The sequence below is a fragment of the Mercenaria mercenaria genome, chromosome 12 (assembly GCF_021730395.1).
Source record: "Mercenaria mercenaria strain notata chromosome 12, MADL_Memer_1, whole genome shotgun sequence".
Classification (NCBI taxonomy): domain Eukaryota; kingdom Metazoa; phylum Mollusca; class Bivalvia; order Venerida; family Veneridae; genus Mercenaria; species Mercenaria mercenaria.
In genome coordinates, this window is record NC_069372.1 from 82,321,836 (window position 1) to 82,343,106 (window position 21,271).

The 21,271-nt window shown below is 36.2% G+C and overlaps 1 pseudogene; it reads right to left on the bottom strand.

Moving 5' to 3' along the window:
• Window positions 1–9,767: 9,767 nt before the first annotated feature.
• On the bottom strand, window positions 9,768–16,135 carry LOC128547615 (replication factor C subunit 2-like; annotated as a pseudogene).
• Window positions 16,136–21,271: the final 5,136 nt, after the last annotated feature.

A 21,271-nucleotide genomic window follows, 5' to 3' on the forward strand; every position in this document is an offset into this window, starting at 1 on the left:
CACGCTTTGTCAACAGAGCTACCGAGCCATGTTTCAGTTATGGCACAAATGTCGAATTCATTTGTAAGGATGAAGTCACATATGGAGAGTGTTTTATTTTTCACTGATCGTGTATTGACGGAGCAAATTTTGATGTTTTCTGCCCCTGAACTAATGTACAGTTTTCAGGTTTTATCGTATCAAGTTGTTATTATTTACCCCCTTGTTAGTGTCCCATGCTCGTCTAATCTGGTTTTTCCCACCTCGAGTCCCTCTATATTGAATTAATCGAAACTCTTTCAATCTTTTGATAATCATGGGATTAGGTCTCTTTTGTGCACTTGGTAATTGTCCAATATTGTGGGAACTCTGATCTTTTATAAATAATCCTCGGTGACATTCGCTCACTGAAACACATTATTGCTGCAGGCTATGCTGATATATGAAAGTTTGGCAATTTAATTGCAATAATGATTTTTTTAAAAATCAAAATAACTTCAAAATCACAATTATGATTCACCTTAAATTTACAACACTCCAACCACGACTAGATGATATCCAATATATCCAATTTTCAGAATTCTGAACAAAGTATAAATGTCAGAAAACTATCAATATTTGAAAGCACTGAAAAATGCAGCCTACACCTGGCGCATAAAACTATTTTCAGTTCCTTTCGAGAACTGGCCAGATCCCATCATGGGTTCCAAAGTTATGGCCCCTTAAAGGGCCAAAATTTACTATTTTTGGCTTGTGGACACTATAGAGACCACATTTTGCAATCAACTTTGATCGAAATAGCACACAAGTTGTACAGGCATAATATCTCGGTTCCTTTCGAAAACTGGCCGGATCCCATCATGGGTTCCAGAGTTATTGCCCCTTAAAGGGCCAAAATTTGCTGTTTTTGGCTTGTGAATACGATAGAGACCACATTTTGCAATCAACTTTAATCAACTTGCACACAACTTGTATCGGCATATTATTTCGATTCCTTTCGAAAACTGGCCAGATCCAGTAATGGGTTCCAGAGTTATTGCCCCTTAAAGGGCCAAAATTTGCTGTTTTTGGCTTGTGAATACGATAGAGACCACATTTTGCAATCAACTTTAATCAAACTTGCACACAACTTGTATCAGCATATTATTTCGATTCCTTTCGAAAACTGGCCAGATTCCATCATGGGTTCCATAGTTATTGCCCTTAAAGGGCCAAAATTTGCTGTTTTTGGCTTGTGAACACGATAGAGACCACATTTTGCAATCAACTTTAATCAAACTTGCACACAAGTTGTATAGGCATAATATCTCGGTTCCTTTCGAAAACTGGCCAGATCCCTTCATGGGTTTCCAGAGTTATTGCCCCTTAAAGGGCCAAAATTTGCTGTTTTTGGCTTGTGAACACGATAGAGACCACATTTTGCAATCAAAATTTAATCAGACTTGCACACAACTTGTATTGGCATAATATCTCAGTTCCTTTTGAAAACAGGCCAGATCCATCGTGGGTTTTAGAGTTACGGCCCCTTAAAGGGCCAAAATTTGCTATTTTTGGCTGTGGACATGATAGAGACCACATTTTGCAATCAAGTTTATTCAAACTTGCACACAACTTGTATTGGCGTAATATCTCAGTTCCCGTCGAAAACAGGCCCGATCCATCATGGGTTCCAGAGTTATGGCCCCTTAAATGGCCAAAATTTGCTATTTGTTTTTGCAGCTATATAGAGACCTCTCTTATGGTTTGATTTGATACAAACTTGCAAAATATCTTCAAACAACATTAAGTCTTGGATTCATGATGAATCTGTCAGATCCAGTCGTAGGTTACGGCTCCTAATTGACCCATGAAAGAGCCAAACTTTGTTAATTTTTACCTTGTGAACACGATAGAAGTGACATTTACCACACTTACACACAACTTAAGTCACAATAAGATCTGAGTTCTTTTCGAAAACTGGCTAGATTCCATCATGTGTTCTGGAGGTTTCATTTATGCTTTGATTTAATACAGACTTGCACAGAGTGATTATCTTGATGATTTCTAGGCCTGGATTGAAACTTGGTCATGTCAGGTCAAAAACTAGGTCATCAGGTCAAATCAAAGGAAAAGCTTGTTAACAACCTGGAGGCCACATTTATGACCCTATCTTCATGAAACTTGGTCAGAATGTTTATTTTGATGATTTCTAGAAGAAATTCGAAACTGGGTCATATGGGGTCAAAAACTAGGACACCCAGTCAAATCGAAGGAAAAGCTTGTTAACTCTCTTGAGGCCACATTTATGACCCTATTTTCATGCAACTTGGTCAGAATGTTTATCTTGATGATTCCTAGGCTATTTTCGAAACTCGGTCTAATTGGGTAAAAAACTAGGTCACCCAATCAGATCAAAGGAAAAGCTTGTTAACACTCTTGTTCATTTGATGTGCATGAAACTTAGTCAGAATGTTTGTGTGCATGAAGTATCGCATGAATTTTTATCTCGGTTATGTAGGATCTTAAACTAGGTCACCAGGTCAAATAAAAGAATAAGCTTGTTTACACTCAAAAGGCCATGTTTTTGGTCTAATCTTGATGAAAATTGGTCAGAATATTTGTCTCCATGAAATCACTAGGTAAAACATGTTTACACTGTTATTGTGTGTTACTTAGTGACTTTTGGCCCTCTGGTTTAAGCATTTTTACTTTAAATACAAACTTGACCACATACTGATGATTCCTGTCAAGTTAAATAAAAATCTTGGTCTTTAAAGGATTTATAATCATAATTATGTTTATAAAATAATATTATGAATAAGTTATTAAGGTTTAGCATATCTTTATATGGCAATTTGTCAGTTTAAAATAATGACCCACTGAGAAAATGATATTTCTTGCTTTAAGGGTAAACTAGCGCCATCTTTGATATTATTACATCAAATTTGGTGTAATGATATCAAAGATGGCCCTTCCCATAATATTCCACCAGTGGTCATTCACAAAAAACATTAACAAATTGCGATGTCCAAAAAATTCTTTCAAAATTTGACACCAAAACTTCAAAAAGAACATTAAATTCAGATTAAATTTCTAATTTGGATATGTGCGGGGGGCGGGGGGCTATATAGGAGTCAGTTATGTCGCGTCCCGTTGCATCCCATCCCATCCCTAGATCTATATCTCAGTTCCCAGTTAGCAAAATATATGGGACCCATAAGGGCCCCTTATTGTTAGCTCACCTGTCACAAAGTCAGGTTCACAACTGGGTCACATACGGTCCAAAACTAGGTCAGTAAATAGAAAATCCTTGTGACCTCCCTAGAGGCCATATTTTTCATGGATCTTCATGGAAATTGGTCAGAATGATTACCTTGATGATATCTGAGATAAGTACGAAACTTGGTCATGTGCGGTCCAAAACTAGGTCAGTAGGTCTAAAAAAAGAAAATCCTTGTGACCTTCCTAGAGGCCATATTTTTCAATGGATCTTCATGAAAATTGGTCAGAATGTTCACCTTGATGATATCTAGGTCACGTTTGTAACTGGGTGACTGTGGTCAAAAACTAGGTCAGTAGGTCTAAAAATAGAGAAACCCATATGGTACCGGTATGGTACATCTGCCCAGATATAGCCCATATGGGCACCATATATGCTTGCGTGTTGGGTTATTAATAAATGTATTTAATTCGAATTTATAATAGATGTTCCACCTTATTACCCACATCATGTGACACAAGGTGCATAACTCTGACACCAATTTTTAGCTCAACTTTTTGCACTCGCCCCAGTGTCGTTGTTGGCGTTGCTGTTGGTTAAACTTTTTGATAAAGTGAAGTATCTCTGTAACTGTTAAAGCTATTGACTTGAAATTTAAAACAGTAATTTACTATCAAAGTCTTCACCAGGAGAAACAGTCCCCATAACTTTGATGGAGTTATGCCCCTTTTTGACTTAAAATTTTTTGTTAAAGTTTTTGATAAAGTCAAATACAGTACAGTCGCGATCCTACGAAAAGCCAAGGGACTGGCCGTTTTTTTTCGTAATATCGCATTTTCGTTCGAGCGCAGCATAGGAAATTTCGCTACACAGCACCTTGATATCTACACGTTGTAACATGTGATATTGAAACATGTTATTTTCGTATCAGAGTACATGTACATGTATACAAATTTTGCTTCCATGACTATTCATCGAAAGACATTTGGTCGAAAAGACATTAGACAGAAAGGACAATTAGTCAAGAGTACAATTGGTCTCATAGGACTTTATGTCGAATGAATATTTAACAGAATTTTCGTCGAATTTGGTCGAATTTAGTCGAATTTAACTTACCCACTTTGCCGATATGTTTACAGTTTTCAGTTTTCAACTCGATTAAAGTAGACTCAGCTTTAGGCATTTACTGATTGTTTAATTTGAGTAAATATCAATAATAATAATTTATTTTCGACCAAGTGTCGTGGCCTGTTAATTTTATCGACTAATTGTCACATTCTGCATAATGCCCATTAGGCATAATGTCTTTTCATCCATTTGTCTGTTCGACCAAACATGTTTCGACGAAATGTTGTGCACCCACAAATTTATATGTACATCTGGGTCTACTACAAATCTTATTCCAATCTGAAATGTAAAACGGGTTGTTTTGTTTTTCTTCACTTTTTATTCACTGTACATAAAACATATACAGGGTACATTGTTGCACGAGAACAAAAATAGCAATTGCCTATACCGATTCAGCTACCCTTCACTGAATTGTTTGGAATAATAAAACGACAATTTACAGACGATCAGGACATAAATATGTTTTATCTGTTTTATGTAGTGATTGTTTTAGACGTATAGATATCGAAACAAGTGTGACTGATATGCCATCCGATCTGATAGTTAAAGAAGAAAAAAATAAGCACTAACACAGCGTATGTGTTTCGAATTTAATTACTAAGTTTTCACACTTTAATTACCGTTTACGCCCAACTAATTGATCATGACACTTTCCACTCTAAAGCATTTTTCATGCCATTATTGGAAGGTGTGAAAACTTAGACGATACAGGTATTTGTAAAACCGCAACTAAAACGAGTTGAAAACAGGCTTTAAGGGCATAAAAATACATTTGTAGGAGTGCATTTTTCGTAAAACTGCATTTTCGTAAAACCGCAACTTTGTAAAATAGAAATAAGAAGGAAAGCAGCCGGGACCACAACACCTTTTCGTATTATACAGGTATTTTGATCAGTTGTGATTCGTAGCACCGCGAATGCACTGTATCTCTGTTACTATCAAAGCTATTGACTTGAAACTTCAAATAGTTATTTACTGTCAAAATCTATACAAGGAGAAACAATCCTCATATCTTTTTTTTTTTTAAATTTTGACAGAGCCCCTTTTTTAACTTTTTTGGTTAAAGTTTTATTAAGCTTTTACTGGCAGAGCCTTTATTCAGAGTCAAGCACTGAGAAAAGTCAAGCACGCTGTCTTACGGACAGCTCTTGTTCATGAATTATGTCCCCTTTTACTTAGAATTTAAGGTTTATTTTGATGCATTTTCACTTTATCTCAATTATTACTAAATGGATTTAATTCAGACTTAAAATAGATGTTCCAACTTATAACCCACATCATGTGACACAAGGTGCATAACTCTGGCACCAATTTCATGAATAATGCCCCCTTTTACATAGAATTTAAGGTTAATTCTGATGCATTGTTACTATATCTCAGTTATTATTGTATGGATTTGATTCGAACTTAAAATAGATGTTCCACCTTATCACCCACATCATGTGATACAAGGTGCATAACTCTGACACCAATTTTTAGCTCACATGTCACAAAATGACAGTGTGAGCTTTTGTGATCGCGCAGCGTCCGTCGTCCGTCCGTCCGTGCGTAAACTTTTGCTTGTGACCACTCTAGAGGTCACATTTTTCATGGGATCTTTATGAAAGTTGGTCAGAATGTTCATCTTGATGATATCTAGGTCAAGTTCGAAACTGGGTCACGTGCCATCAAAAACTAGGTCAGTAGGTCAAATAATAGAAAAACCTTGTGACCTCTCTAGAGGCCATACTTGTAAATGGATCTTCATTAAAGTTAGTCAGAATGTTCAACTTGATAATATCTAGGTCAAGTTCGAAACTGGGTCACGTGCCATCAAAAACTAGGTCAGAAGGTCAAATAATAGAAAAACCTTGTGACCTCTCTAGAGGCCATACTTGTAAATGGATCTTCATGAAAGTTAGTCAGAATGTTCAACTTGATAATATCTAGGTCAAGTTCGAAACTGGGTCACTTGCCATCAAAAACTAGGTCAGAAGGTCAAATAATAGAAAAACCTTGTGACCACTCTAGAGGCCATATTTTTCATGGGATCTGTATGAAAATGGTCAGAATGTTCATCTTGATGATATCTAGGTCAAGTTCGAAACTGGGTCACGTGCGGTCCAAAACTAGGTCATTAGGTCTAAAAATAGAAAAACCTTGTGACCTCCCTAGAGGCCATATTTTTCAATGGATCTTCATGAAAATTGATCAGAATGTTCATCTTGATGATATCTAGGCCATGTTCGAAAGTGGTTTACGTGCGGTCAAAAACTAGGTCAGTAGGTCTAAAAATAGAAAAACCTTGTGACCTCCCAAGAGGCCATATTTTTCAATGGATCTTCATGAAAATTGGTCAGAATGTTCATCTTGATGATATTTAGGCCGTGTTCGAAAGTGGATCACGTGCGGTCAAAAACTAGGTCAGTAGGTCTAAAAATAGAAAAACCTTGTGACCTCCCTAGAGGCCATATTTTTAAATGGATATTCATGAAAATTAGTCAGAATGTTCATCTTGATGATATCTAGGTCAAGTTCGAAACTGGGTCACGTGCCGTCAAAAACTAGGTCAGTAGGTCAAATAATAGAAAAACCTTGTGACCTCTCTAGAGGCCATATTTTTCATGAAAGTTGGTCTGAATGTTCACTTTGATGATATCTAGGTCAAGTTTGAAAGTGGGTCACATGCGTTCAAAAACTAGGTCATTAGGTCTAAAAATAGAAAAACCTTGTGACCTCTCTAGAGGCCTTATTTTTCAATGGATCTTCATGAAAATTAGTCAGAATGTTCACCTTGATGATATCTTGGTCAAGTTCGAAAGTGGATGACGTGTGGTCAAAAACTAGGTCATTAGGTCTAAAAATAGAAAAACCTTGTGACCTCTCTAGAGGCCATATTTGTCATGAGATCTTCATTAAAATTGGTCAGAATGTTCACCTTGATGATATCTAGGTCAAGTTCGAAACTGGGTCACGTGCCTTTAAAAACTAGGTCCTTAGGTCAATTAATAGAAAAACCTTGTGACCTCTCTAGAGGCTGTACTTTTCATGAGATCTTCATGAAAATTGGTGAGAATGTTTTCCTTGATGGTATCTAGGTCAGGTTCGAAACTGGGTCAAGTGCCTTCAAAAACTAGGTCATTAGGTCAGATAATAGAAAAACCTTGTGACCTCTCTAGAGGCCATATTTTTCAATGGATCTTCATGAAACTTGGTCAGAATTTTTATCTTGATATCTAGGTCAAGTTCAAAACTGGGTCACATGAGCTCAAATACTAGGTCACTATGTCAAATAATAGAAAAAAACGACGTCATACTCAGTTCAAAACTGGGTCATGTGGGGACAGGTGAGCGATTCAGGACCATCATGGTCCTCTTGTTCATGAATAATGCCCCCGTTTACTTAGAATTTAAGGTTAATTTTGATGCATTGTTACTATATCTCAGTTATTACGAAATACATTTGTTTCAAACTTGAAGTTTATTCTACATCATCACCCACATCATATGACACAAGGTGCATAACTCTTGCACCAATATTTCCTGAGTTATGCCCCCTGTTTGCTTAGAATTATACTTATATAGTGTTTTGATACATTTTATCTGTACCTCTCTTATTATTTGATATTTTTTAACACAGACTCAAGCTATTGTGCAATATTCATCCGCCATTAGAGTCATTAAATGCTCCAGTGACAGCTCTTGGCAGATTTAAATGTTTTTGGTACACAGGTGTAACATCATAGAATAGAGTAAAGTTCGACTCTGGCTACAAACCACCAATTTTATATTAATTATATTTAAAATTTGTCAAACTCATGGTTACCGGACAATAACTCATGAAAGGCTTGACAGATTTAGATAAAATACAGGTCATGTTTGATTTAAATTGCACCTTTTTGTGGCCATGTCTTTCTTATGGTTGCTATTCTTCTGTGACAAGACGGTATTGTGGGGGTATTCATCACTCCTGTGACAGTTCTAGTTTCACTAGACAGCAAATTACAGTTGAACATGGGTGGGTCTTTTTGGTTGTTCTATTCTGATGTTGAAAAGATCGATATCCCGACACTTAACTTTGTATTTCTGATAGTCACGGAAAGTAAACCATTTATTTTTGTAGCAAACTAACATAAACATGTAAATATAAGAAAGTAAAGTATAAGAACTAGTGGGATTTATGGATATGCAAGAAATCCCAGTTGGGTTTGCACAAAAAAAAATAGAACTTTATTCTTAAATAATTTCACAGAAATATCTGGTTGTCCCTCTAGCAAGATTGTCCAAGTATCCAGATTTGTAAAAAACGTGGCTGTCAGAGGGTGTAAAAAACGTAGCTGTCAGAGGGTGTAGTCACTGTTACATTTTTGAGCTATGAAACTCAGATGAACTATCTAGGGCCATCATGGTGGTCTCATTTTTAGCTCACCTGTCACAAAGTGACAAGGTGAGCTATTGTGACCGCTTGATGTCCGTCTTCAGTCGTCCGTCGTCCATCAACAGTTTCTAAAAAAATCTTCTTCTTGAAAACCACTGGGCAGAATTACACCAAACTTCACAGGAATACGTGCTAGTGATATGCACAACTAGGGTTGGTACTGATCACTTCTGTGAAGTTTTGCTGAAATCCAGTTAGCAGTTTGACCTGTGAAAGCCGGACAATTTTTTTCTACTTTTAGCTCTGGTGGCCATTTTGTGCAGCAAAGCGGAACATGCGGGCAAAATGCATAACTAGGCTTGCTACTGATCACTCCTGTGATGTTTCATCCAAATCCAGCCAGCAGTTAGACCTGCAAAATTCGGACATGATTTTTCTATTTTTAGCTCTGGCGGCCATTTTGTGAAGTGAAGCGGAACATGCCAGCGATATGTACAACTAGGTTTGTTACCGATTACTCCTGTGAAGTTTCATCGAAATCCAGCCAGCAGTTTGACCCGTGAAAGCTGGACAAGCTTAATGCGGACGGATGTTCCACCGAAATGAAGGAGGGGGCCATTTCTTTTGTTGTATAGGGGGCCCTTGCCCTATAATCTATCGTAAACGGATTGAAGCTATTGTTCTCTTTACAGTTAAATGGCCCTCTCTTTTAAGTTGCTCGGACAGACGGATGGACAGACAGACAGACGGCAAAGGCAAAACCAATATCTCTCCCATATATGGGGGAGACTTAATTCTTTTGTTGAATTTTAAGTTACACTGGTATAACTGATCCATACAAGTAATATGACTTTGATGGTAATGTGCATCTTGGTACTCCATTTTAGGCAAATACATCTGAACCAGCAGCTAGCATTTCTTGCATAAAACTGTTTTCCTCTACACTGAACAGGTATAGCGACAATTGTTTTCTGTAATTATTCATTCTTAAAATATACTCATGATGGTAAATTCATCACACAACTTCTTCAGTCCTTAAAAGGTACCATCTAGTATGTACATTATTACAATCATGAATTCTTCAAATCTAATTGAAAGAGGGTCATATATTCATAACCATTAAAATCTGAAACAGCCTTCTTTTTGTGCTACACAGCTCAAAACTAAGGCCACAGTAAGAGAATAACAAGAGTTACTTACCTTGATAAACTCCAGTTTGAGATATTCAGGCATGTCATGTGTTTTACAGACCCTGAATACAATGCCTATGATGTCTTCAGGGGAGTACCCGAGCCTCCAGAGGTAGGCCATGATCTTGTATGCCTCATCAATATTGCCCACCACACAATGTTGTAACATGTCCTTAATCAGCAATGGGTGGGGTTCATCACAGACCTGTTTGATTAATTAATAAATTAGTTATGCTGCTACATGAAACCATATACCTGAATATGTGAGACACTTATATCATGTAAATCTAATCACACTGTGTGTAAATCACACATTATTCCAATCAGTGTTTGTCATACTTCCACTAACTTCCTTTAACTATTTTGACAAAAATATACATAAAAGCATACATTTCTTCAAAATACAGAAAATATAACAAGAAAAAACATTTGAGGAAGACAGAGGAGAATGTTTCCTGGTGTAGTTTTTAAGCAAAATGTTGCAAAAAGTAGAGTATTTAAAACCATAGCAACAGTTAAGTCTCTTACTACATGTATAACAGACAGCCATTACAATATTTCATAAACAAAAGTTGAAACTTAAAAGAACTGAAAGTTTGGAAATGAGCAATACAGAACTTTGTTACCTTGAAAACATTTTCACTGCTGACATGCTCAAAGCCTTGGTATGTTGACTGCAGATTGTTCAATGCCTAAAAATATTAACATACAGGAACAACATTTAAATTTCAACATTTTACAAAAAACATGTTGCTCAATCAGCAACACTGATTAGCCACTGCAGTTTACCCCACTGGACATAACCCTCCTGATTCCAAAACAAGAATACTCTGTAATTCCTACAGAAGAAAACCCTGTGATTAAAATTCAAGTATACACTGTGACTCAAACAGAAGAATGCCAACAAAGTGAATAATTGTTCTAATATTGTAAATAATCATTCTAGTATTGTCTCAACAATGGTATATCTAAGTCTATCATATGCTAAACAACAGTTTTAATATTCAAGTGGCCTTATCTATGTCATACAACAACCTACTCTATACCTATGTGCAGAGACTTTTGTTTAATATTTAGCCTTTTGTTCTGGCACAGCTGAAGTAACTGTACACTGCTGTCACTGTCTTTAACCAAATACCAGGCATTAAGACTGCTATTTGGTGTTTCAGTCACTAAGCACCAACAGTATCTTGTTTACTATATTTGCAAAATTTAAGTCACACAAAGATTATGCCAAAAACTATGATGATAAAATTATCATTAACATGTTATTATAAAAGAAATGAAACATTTCATCAGTAAGTGTACTTAAAGTACTTTGCTTGCTAAAAGTTTCCTTAAAACAGAACAGTTATTACCCGATACCTGTGGAAGAAGTGTAATCTGAACTGATCATTCATTTATTAATAATTGTTTTTAATTTTCCTTACGGTAGTTCTGAACATTCAGATCGATTCTTTTCTTCAATGTTGTCTTTGATTAAACCTTGATTTTTCAAAACTTCAGAATGGCAGATAAAGTTTTTGCTGGACAAAATATTTCTTTTTAGATTTTATTTAAGTTTTCATAATGAGAGCTGCAGAAAAATTTTGATGACATCATTGTGAAGAAAAAGTTTTCTGAACAGATCTTAATGAATTTTTTCTCAGTTCAAGTCAAAATATTGTCTATTATATGGTGGAACAAGGCAGTCTGAAAGACAGCTAAATCCCCCGCCACTGCTATGGAAAGTGAAAAGGTAAACCTTTGATTTTAGCTATGACCTTGACCTTGAACTGACATGGCTGACTCATGAATTCTGCACAACGTCTTGATGAGGTGATCATTTGACCAAAGTTTCATGAAAATCCTTCAAGGGGTTTAGGAGATACAGAGCTGAAACCATTGACCTTCAGTTGTGACCTTTACCTTGAGTTGACATGGCTGACTCATGTGTTCTTGATGAGGTGATCATTTGACTCAAGTTTGATGAAAATCCTTCAAGGGGTTTAGGAGATACAGAGTGGACACAAAATGGAAGGCTCAAACCTTCGACCCTTAGTTGTGACCTTGACCTTGAGCTGGCATGGTTGACTCATAATATCTGCACATCGTTTTGATGAGGTAATCGTTTAACCCAAGTTTCATAAAATTCCTTCAAGGGGTTTAGGAGATATAGAGCGGACACGAAATGGAAGGCTCAAACCTTTGACCCTAAGTTGTGACCTTGACCTTGAGCCGGCATGACTGACTCATGGGTTCTACATATCGTCTAGATGAGGTGATCATTTGACCCAAGTTTGATAAAATTCCTTCAAGGGGTTTAGGAGATATAGAGTGGACAGAAAATGGCAGGCTCAAACCTTTGACCTTGAGCCGACAAGGCTGACCCATGGGTTCTGCACATCGTCTTGATGAGGTGATCATTTGACCCAAGTTTCATGAAAATCCTTCAAGGAATTTAGAAGATATAGAGCGGACACAAAATAGACGGCTCAAAACCTTTGACCCTAAGTTGTGACCTTGACCTTGAGCCGGCATGGCTGACTCATGGGTTCTGCACATCGTCTTGATGAGGTGATCATTTGACCAAAGTTTTATAAAATTCCTTCAAGGGGTTTACGAGATATAGAGCGGACACAAAATGGCAGGCTCAAACCTTTGACCTTGAGTTGTGACCTTGACCTTGAACCGACAAGGCTGACTCATGGGTTCTGCACATCGCCTTGATGAGGTGATCATTTGACCCAATTTCATGAAAATCCTTAATGGGGTTTAGGAGATATGGACCGACACGATTTTGTTACGGACTGAAGGATGCAGACCATTCCTATAATCCCTCCGCCATGGCGGGGGATTAATAAAATGTATAGGTCTGTGTGCTCATTTATGAATGTTTGCTCGGGACTAATTCCAGGTGAATCTGAAGGCACAAATTAGGCATATCATGTTAAACATTTTTGTTATCATTCTTTTATCTTTGGAAAGGAAGTAATACAAACACATGGGGTGACATTTTATACGTAGGATGATTTCCCTCATTCTATCCAGATAAATGATGTTACTCAATGACTTCCAGTTTCATAACGATATAGAACTACCTTAACTGCTAAATTTCTGCATGCAAAAGTTTACTTCTAGCAATTCTCTGAAGTGACACAAAAATATTCAACTGTACAGTACCTGTCTCATATCACCTTGTGCAGTGAAAACTATTGCCTCCAATCCATCATCCGTATAGCTCACTTTTTCTGCTTCACTCACTTCAAGTAAACGTTTCAACACCTGGGCATCTGATAACTTTGTGTAGCGTAACACAGCACATCGAGACTGTATTGGCTCTACAGAACAATGGTTTTTCAACTATACAATTGCAACACAACACAAATATTTGCCAGACAAACTACAGCACAGTGAGCACTGGGGGTCTAACCACAACATCCATTAACTTGATTAAGGCTTATATTCTTTTAGGTAAATGATCAAAGACAACATACCTAAGGTCATTCATACTATATTTCTAATTTGAATGGGGAAGTTGCCATACTTATGTGATACTATTAAACAACCCGAGAAAATATGTTTGGTAAACTAACATATATACCCATTAATATTCATGAGGTTCTAATTTTTGCTGATTTCACAGTTGTATCTGTCCACAGAATTCAACCACAACAAATACATAAGAGTTCAATTTGTTTATCAACAAAATCTGAAATCCAAAAATTCATGTCCACAAGAAATAGCCGTATTTCAAAAACCACAAAATTCTATGGCCATGAAATGAAATGATCTGATAGTAACTGAATATTGTATGAGATGTAGCTGGATGAATGTTAAACTACTAAGTCAGAACCATAGTGTATCCATTAACATTGGGCTAAAATCTGAACTTTATAAAAATAATCACAATCATACTGAGGTGGTCTTTAATCATTTTAAGTAATCTCTTTTACACATTTTTGCAATAACAAAAATAACAGGAATTTGTCATCTTAAAAGCAAGCTCAGCTTCTACCTTGTTCAACATCGAGTACTGTGTTGTCCGTTTTGTTTTGTTGAGTTTTAAGTCACATAGAGACACAGTTTAGGTAAAATGGCAACTTTCCAGCTTTCCTAGAAACACGTCTAGGCATTATTTCAAGCAATGAAATGGATAGAACCACCAACTTCCTGCAAGCCCAGCCCTTTTTTTGTAAATTTGGGGAAGGGTACCAGGTCCCTTTTGGAGGGGAAATTTACGTCGCGAAATCATTGTTTGGAGGAATATATTTGCTGAAAAGTTGTTAAAATCAGGACTGAAAATTAAAACTAATTTCATTTTTTTTTGCATGGGGAATTTTTGGCCAAGGTGGGGAAAAAAGTATACTTTTTAGATTGGGGAATGGGGCCGAATTTCGGCCCTAAAATCAGCATAAAAAAAGGCCTGAAGCCAGACAGATGGTTTCCTAACACAACAGCCCCACCAGGGTTCTAGCCCACAGAGGTGATTCAGAGACCTTAACCACTCAGTCACTGACTACCCAAATACTGTATTAAGTATTTCTTTGTAGTCTTGAAAAAAGTTCACTTACACGAGACAATCTGAGTTAATCAAGTAAATCACCTGTAAATAGTCACAGACATCAATATACTGAGATCCTTACCTATAATTTTATCAGAAGCATTACAAGCCAATGCAAATCTTGTAGTTTTTGAATATATCTCCATGGTTCTTCTGAGTGCCTGCTGAGCTCCGTCAGTCATACTATAAATAGCATAGAAATATGGAAGTATTAACACAGGTTTTACCTGAGGACTTGACAGATGAAAGTAATTGTAAATCAGCTATAACTGTTTGTAAGCACCAAGTCACTGAAAATCCTGAATGCAAAATACAGATATTCTAGTTGGGATATATACAGATATTCTAGTGTGGGGATATATACAGATATTCTAGTGGGGATATATACAGATATTCTAGTGTGGGGATATATATAAAGATATTCTAGTGGGGATATATCCCTTGCATTTAATTAAAAACATCAACTGAGAATTTGTAGGCTATGCAATTACAAGTCTACCAAGTCATGATGACCTTTGACTCGAAAGTACAAATTGAAATGTTTTTGAAAATACAACCAGCTGTTAGAAGTTATTTTTCATTCCCATAATTTTTATAAATACTTCTTTATCTATACCAATGAAAAGCTTTTTATTACTTTCCGGCAACACTTATATATCCTGCATTATTAAAAGTTGCTATAATACGACCAGGCAGATTATGGTATAGTTTATAAATTTCACTTAACTGAAACATTTGTGTATATCCCAAAATTATGAATTAGCCACAGTGAACAATACACCAGCAAGCTACACTATCTTTATTTCAAATCAATAAAGAACAATTCCAATGTTTATCTACAAACCAAATGTTGCCCATTTCAATTATTTACAACTGTCAAGCATCTGCAGCAAGGGAGTGATTAGAAATATAAACTAAAACATTTTAATTTTCCTCATCAGAGAGTTTTGCTAGCTCTGTAACACACCACATCCTAGCACACAAAGCAAAGTAAACAAACTGGACAAAATGACCTCCCATGTCTCTCTATGAAAATGCAATGAGCGTAATATACATGTATGGTATCAGGTTACTGTATTTAGGGTATGTCTAATGTGGTCAAGTTACTTCCTTTATATTTAAAACAGAATCTTTAATTGCTAACCTGTCTGCTTCATCTAAGATGATGATTTTATGTCTTCCTGCTGGTAATGTGACTTTTTTGTTGGGCAAACATTTTAATCTTGTTTCTAACTACATCGATACCTCTGAAAATTACATAAAATATATGACATATATTATATTTTACAGTCCATGTAGAAGCTCTAGAACTGTTGATAACAAGATTTATGATGCTAAATTCTGCATTCAATACTTACTGCAAACATTATGTCAGTAGATTTCAAATAGGGTTGTTTTTTCTCATAAGATTACTTCTACAAATGCATGATGCTTATCAAAATTTCCAATATGTACACAAATGTTGTACAGGGACAATATGTAATTACATGTGCATAAAATGATGTATATATTATTACATATTTATACAAGAGCTGTCCGTAAGACAGCCAAGCTCGACTATTCGAAATATTGTCCCAGAAGCAGGAAAATATTACCCAAAAAGGTTAAATATCAAAAGAGTTTTAAGTTCAAAAGGGGGAATAATTTTGACCAAAATGCATATCATTTTATGGACTTGCTTGCTATCACTAGTTTTTATACCCTGAATGCACATGTGGAATTTCATTCAATTCTCGCATTCGTTTTTTTTGAGATAGAAACTTGCATGTAAAACTTAACCAAATTTTTTCAAGTCCCAAGGGGGCAGAATTGCCCAAAATACTGCCAGAGTTATGGGACTTATCCATTGAGGTTAGTAACGATTCTAAAAAGATACAAAATAATTTTCAAATTCTATATTCCTTTTAGAAAGAGGCTGTATGTACTTGCACGCAAAACTTTAACCAGAAATTTGCTAAGTCCAAAAGGGGGCATAATTTGGCCAAAATTAAAGTCAGAGTTCTGGGACTTGCTACTATCATCCTAGTTTTATAACGCTCGAAGACCATGTGAAGTTTTCAATCATATCTGCATTAGTTTTTGAGATAGTACTTGCATGTAAAACTTTAAACACAATTTTTCTAAGTCCAAAGGGGGGCATAATTTTGCTCCAGAATACATGTCAGAGTTATGGGACTTGACCCAGATGGTTGGTAATTGACCTTCAAAGAAAAAATCATTTTCAAAGCTATAGACTTTAATTGATGGCTGTATTTGACTTGGCATGCACAACTTAACCAAGTGTGACGCCGCGCCAGGGTGATAAATAGCTCGACTATTCTCAAATAGTCGAGCTAAAAAATGACTGGAGTCCTCACTCACAGACTTGTTTATTTGGTTAACATAACACATCATACACAACTAAGTCATAGTGTGACTTCCTAGCTTTTGATGGTTGTCACACAGACCCTAGGTCTCCACTCCATGCATTATTGCAGGTTGTGGGCCACCTTGTAAGAACCACCCCATGCCCCCACCAGCCCTCAGTAAGCCAATTGGATAGCTTCCTAACAATCGCAGAATTCTTCTACAACTATTTTCAAACCACAGTGAAGGGGCAAGTGATCTAATTTAGCTAACCTTAAACTGGTGGCCAAGGAGGCCATATAAATTCTTCAAATAATTTTTAACAAGCACACTAAATAACCCAACCTAAATTACTAATTACACATCCAAACAAGATTTTGTCTGATGCAGGCAGCTCCGAGCTATTCGAAGAATTGATTGAAGAATGGGGTCAATAGTTCCACATATTCTTCAAACAAAGAAATAAATAGATTAGACAAACTAGAACTGTCACAAGAGTGACTCATAACCACCCCCCCATAACGTTCGTGTCACAGGAAAGAAGGCAACCTAAGAATCTTAAAAATCTTTGGAGTACTTTCATCTGGCTTTCCCACACTGTCCAAATTGACCTACTGGCCTTATTTTATATGTATATTTGTAAATGCAGGTATGCATCATCTTTTTGTAAATTTTTTTTGGAGTATTGAGTTTAAATGTCAGATTTTCAAACCCGCATGACATACCTCTAATGTTTTTCTTGTTTTTTCTGTATTTCATAACGTAATTTCCATTAGATTTCATTAATTCTGTTCAGTACTAAGAAAAGTTGATATTATAAACTTCAGTATTTTGTTTTTTAAATTTTTACCCCAACACCATATAATGGGCCTCAAATTGTCAATTTAATTCGCGCCAAATAGTTAGTTCCCCGGCTAATATCTGAATCCCGTGAAAAATGACCATAAAAGTCGGAGTCCACGGCTTAGCCGTGAATCCCATGAAATTTAGTATTTGGCGGGACATTATCCGTTAAATAGACTGGACTAGATATGCCCTTGCGCACCCCACCTTCCGACATTATAGAAATAGACGAATCTAGTCTGAATTATTTCTTGCTAGAAATTTACTCGAGATCGAGGTAAGAAATTTATTTGTTAGATTTTTTGTTGATTTTTGCATTAAACGATTTTTTATTTGGTAATTTTTTTGTTCATTCTACAGAATTCTGTAACATTTACTTTTCTCATATGATTTTTAGCTAGTTTTCGGTATGTCAGGATGATTTATGAAATTTTTCAGACTTTTGTATTATTTTCGAAAGAGGAATCTAAAAATGTTCCTTATATAAGATGTACAATTTGTAATTGTACTGAAAATTTTGTAACATGTATTTATAAAGTACTTTGTTGTCAAACACTTATGGTCAAACATTTTGGTTTAATTATGAAACGCCATTAGACTTCCTTACTACTCCTGCATTGTATTGTTATGTATAAGTATATGGGCAAGTCTAGTACGCTGTATATATTATTGTATATGCAATTGTGTGACAGTCTTTGCTACACATACACTTCCGTTTTTAAAGTGTTGGCATTAGATATTATATGGAGCCAACTATCATATAACGTTTTGATTTACATTGAATTTTTGTTATTTGTAGTTGTAAATAATAGCTGCTGCAGTTTATCATGTCCGTATCTATAATATTTCATCATAAACTTTTTCATATCTTTTTCATAACTTTAAACTGTATTCTTTTAAGTATCTTTGTATAAGATGCAATAATAAGTGACGATTTTTTTAATCATGTGACGTTTGAACTTTAGTCTCACATATGTTTTGTATAAGTAGCACGTATTATTTATGGGAGCCTACGGAGGTAGTTGACCCAAAGGACAGTTTTTATGCCGTGCACTTTTTTTGTGCGATGGTGCTTAACTCAAGTTATATATTTTTAGCTCTTCTGCCAGACGAATTTACCTGGTGAGTCAAAACCGTAAGTACAATGCCCGAGTTTCACTGTCTGTGCACTCGCCGGATGTGATATCCCAGCGCAAGCTTTCGTCCCATGGTTGTGGTAAAAAACAAAACCCCCTCAAACACCGCACAGACGATGATTTCTTGTTATACATCAACTCTGAAGTCAGCATCGAAGCTCGAGAGAGCTCAGGATGGGTACAATATCAAGCTACCACCATAGGGAGCATACGGAATCAACGTATTCACGGTTTAAAGAGACTACATTTTTGAGATATGTTTGTTGTGCTACTTAAAGTTTCACAATTACTTAAAGACCTTTGTCACGTCAGATTAGAATGGACTATAAGAACTTTTTGTATCTAGAGATACTGAACTTTCTTTTTTTTCTTTCTTATCATCATTTTTTTTTTTTCTTTTCATATCTATTCATTGGTAATAATCATCTTATGTACATAATTTGTACATAATTGTAAAGGGTTTTGATTTGTTTTGAGGGTTACCTGTCGTCGTACGGCTTTCCTGTCACAATTGTGTCAGAAGTGGGATTGGTCGACCAGACACAGAGCACAACATTTTAACACCCATTTAACTGGCAGCAATAATTTGTAAAGATTCCTCTTGTTTTGTTCTACTTGTGTACCATATAATAGTTGTAATTCATTTTTCAGAGTGACGTCTTACCTCAGACAAGACAAGACAGATCCATAGCTTCAGCTAACCAGCTTTTGTGGTCACAGACTGATAGACAGTTGCTTACGACACTTGGATTCTGGGGTGAGTTCGTTCCTTTATATTTTCTTTTGGGTTTATTTTGTGTCACTCTATGATTAAGCCACCATATATCTGTGCTGAGAGTGACCGCCCTTGACAAGGAGAGTTATCCTACTCACTCTTACTTGTGCGTCGCCCTACTTCTCCCAGTGATCCTATTTTGTATTAGTGTACTGTATACATACCAGATACAGTATTTTTATTTGTGTGTGTTAGCAAGCTTGTTTACTTGCATATACTTTTAACCTACTCTTATGTTTTAGTGCTACACAGTTGTGTTATACCTATACTTTATCTTAGGATAAAGCACTTTGGTTTATTTTGTTTTATTTGTTACACTAAAGTGTTAACACTAGTTACAGTTGATTGATATTTGATAAGGCTAGGGTATTGTTGCAGCCTACTGTCACTGTACTTTGTTGATTGTTGCCTATGCAACCTTGATTGACACATAGTACTGTTGCGCAACTTAGTGTATTATTATTTTAGTGAGGACGTTTTGTGTAGTATATACGTAGAGTATAGTATTTTGTTTTGGCTTCAGTGGTAACTGTAGAGACTTAGTGTAAACTAGTGTAGTCTAGTGTTCCCTCACGATTGTTTAATTAGTGTCTCAGATTGTTATAGTAGCTGTTGTACGTAGTGTTATATAGTGTTAACGTAGTGTACATTAACATGACTAGTGTAGTAGAGTTAACGAAGGTAGGAAAGGAGTTAGGTTATGAAGGAGAGGAGTTACGTAACTTTGTTAAGGAAGAGCAGGCTAGGGAACGTGAGAAAGACATAGTAATTAGAAGCAGAGAAAGATAGATTAGAGAATTAAGAGAGGGCAGAGAAAGATAGATTAGAGCAGGTTCAGAAGAAAAGATAGAATATGAAAACAAAGTAGTTTAGAAGCAGAGAGATTAGAGTAGAAGCAGAAGAAAGTAGAAGCATGAAGAAGTTGAGAGTTGCAGAAGAAAAGATAGAATTAAGACGTAGTAGCTTAGAGTGAGAAGGAAAAATAGAATAAGTTGAAACGTAAGTTAGAACTAGGATAAGTTAGAAATGGAAAAGGAGAAGTTAATGTTAGCTAGGAAGTTAGAAACAGAGAAGGAGGAAGCAGAAAGTAGGAAATTAGAAACAGAGCATAAGTTTAAGACAGACTTAGAAAAGATGAGTAAGAAAAAGGTAAAGGTTAAGATGTCTCCCTTTGATGAGAAAATTGATTCCATGGATGCGTACTTGAATGTGTACGAAACGTACGCTGTTGCGCAGGATTGGGATAAAGAGATATGGTCACTTAACTTACCGTTCCTTCTAAAGGGTACGGCAAGAGAGGTTTTTGATAGGCTTCCGTTGGAAGATAGGAAGGATTATGATAAACTGAAAGCCGCTTTGCTACGTCAGTTCGAACTCACTGACGATGGCTATAAGAAAAAGTTTAGAACTGAAAGGCCTCGGGATAATGAGACCTTTGTGATGTTTCTAGCCAGAATAAGTAGATATTTAGATGGTTGGCTTAGATTGAGTAAGGTAGAGAAAACGTACGAAGGATTATTAGATTTTATACTTAGGGACCAATTTTTAGATGTATGTAATAGAGAACTATACCAGAATTTGAGTAGTAAGAAGTTAGTTAAAGCTAAGGATGTAGCAGAAGATGCAGATTTGTTTGCAAAGACTCGTGGAGGTCCCAAGTATGTCGTGAATCGAACCAATAAGGACCGGAGCCATAAACCATATGAAATACCTCAGAGACAGTATCCTAGTAGTCGTAATGTAGGCACTAGTAATAGAGGTAGTAGCAATGTTGC